We start from the raw sequence: 2,342 nt of genomic DNA on the forward strand, positions 1-2,342 counted from the left end.
GAATAGGAGTGGTGAGAGTGGGCATCCTTGTCTAGTTCCTGTTCTTAAAGGAAAGGCTTTCAGCTTTTCCCCATTCAGGATGATATTGGAAGTGGGTTTATCGTATATGGCTTTAATTATGTAGAGATACTTTCTGTCTATACCTAACTTATAGAGGGTCTTTGTCATGAATGAGTGCTGAATTTTATCAACTGCTTTTTCAGCATCTATAGAGATGATCATATGGTCCTTGTGTTTGATTTTATTAATATGGTGTATCACATTTATTATTTTTTTTAAATTGAGAAAACATATTTAATAAATCATTGTCAATTTTTATAATGTTTCAACCCCATTTTTTGTTGATAGGCTCCACATTTACATGGTTAAGTCATTGTTGCTGTGTTTCTTATCTACGACCACATTATTTTTACATCCCTTCATGTATGGGTTCTTAAGATGTTGCAGAAGGTTCATTCCTGTACCCCAATACAGATTCACTCTCTCTAGCTGCCTTTTCTAGCACCAATATGCTTTTTAAAAAAATGCACAAACAACAAGCAGTGACAGCGGCCAATTCCTCAAATGTCCAGATTGATAACTGTAGCATGTTAAAGAAAGGTGCATGTAAGTAGCTGGAGATGGTATATGGTCCAGAGTCCAGCATAAAATATATTCCTTTCTGAGCATTCCCTCCATTCCCCTAATCCAAATACATGCATTAGAATGTAGCAAAACTCTTTAGAAACTTCCCTTAGCCAACTGCAAACTTCTTTGTTGCCACAAGTGCAAAGGGGTCGGATGTGAACCTGTATATCACAAAGCTCTTTAGCCACTTCAGATGGTGACAGAACACAAAAGGAAAAATTCCTACATATACACATCAGTCTGTCTCCACTTTTTATAAAACTGGAATAAAATGGGAAAGTGCAATCTTTATTTATCCTAATTGAATTTTAAATGTCCTTTTGACACAAAAAGGTATATACATGACACAGCTACACAATCTTTTTTTAACTGGACAACAAGTGTCAAAATCCTGTGGATGTATAGGGTAACACAAGATTGGTCAGGAAAAGTGAATTGGTCCTATAACTGGTAATCTGACACAATGTCCTATTGCCATTTAAAAAAAAAAAGGTCCATTTTCAGTTTATTCAAGTTTGTATTCATGGTGTTTTATCCCTCTTCATAAAAAAAATTTCAGACTTTCGTAATTTGTGTATGCTGATCTTCATCAAAAGGTTCATTCTCTGGATCAGAGTCAGTGGTGTCAGAATATAATGATCAGGTTCATTGTCACTAACATCTGGTGTTACAGAAGTTGAACTACTAGCCTCTGGATTGGATGGCTCCTCTACTGTTTTTGTGAAGTACAGCTTCACCTTAAAATTTGGAGAAAAATATTGGTTGGCATTATCTTTATTTGCTTTGTCAAGATCATTTTTTGCTAAAGTAAGTACTAGATATTCCTTGTCATTATCAGCACGCTCTATACTGCAAATACTATCAATTTCTTGATCACATAGACTTCTATTTTCTACTTTTTCTGAGGTTTCCTCTGGTCCTGGTATGAAGAACGTATTTACCCAAAAGTGAAACATTTTGTCCTTTTTTAACATCTTGTTCTGTTTGTGGAAGAACTCTACTTTGATGTCACCACACACAGGCAACAGGCTGAGGGAACTCAAAGTACATAAACTTGTCTTCCCATCACGTGGGTCCTGAATTGGAGGAATATATCTTCACCTTTAGCTGGCAGACCATAAACTGAGGATTGCAAGTTCCGCCACTGAACATTGGAATAGTTTCAAACATCATCTTGTAAAACAACAGTGCCACTGGTCTATAATCCAGATGATTCTTTAACAGGTAGCTATAATAATACACATATAACCTCTGTCTGGGAATAGTTACTCCCCTTTTGTCTCTGGTCCTTACTTCCCCATAGAAATCTAGGGCCTCTTGTGCCTTTAAAAATTTGCCCCGATGTAATAAATATGCACAAATCATTACACCAGTTCGTCCCTTTCCAGCTTTACAGTGAATTGCTGCAACATGATTGTGATCTTCACTTAGCCATTGGTCAAGATCTTCACAAAAGGGTTTGATAAGTTCTAGTTGTGGTGGGTTATGGTCTTCAAAAGGATACTGTGCAATTCTGCAGTTAAATTTGGTGGTGTCATAATGTCTTTCAGCACATAGATTGTATATCTTGTAATGGTTTTTATGCTTTGAATCCAAAAACAGTTTCTGAGGCTAGGCAGTCCAAAGTCCGTCTGGTGGTGGTGACAGTGACCCAGGGGTCTCACATTGCAAGATGGGGGGGAGGGAAGAAAGGGGGAGAGAGGGGGAAGGAAAAG

General features: G+C 37.3%; 1 pseudogene; it reads right to left on the reverse strand.

Annotated features, from left to right (window-relative positions):
* Positions 1-1,182: 1,182 nt before the first annotated feature.
* Positions 1,183-2,342, reverse strand: part of LOC103610746 — a 9,789-nt pseudogene continuing 8,629 nt past the window's right edge.

Source organism: Galeopterus variegatus, unplaced genomic scaffold, assembly GCF_000696425.1.
Source record: "Galeopterus variegatus unplaced genomic scaffold, G_variegatus-3.0.2 Scaffold167, whole genome shotgun sequence".
In the NCBI taxonomy this organism is placed as follows: Eukaryota; Metazoa; Chordata; class Mammalia; order Dermoptera; family Cynocephalidae; genus Galeopterus; species Galeopterus variegatus.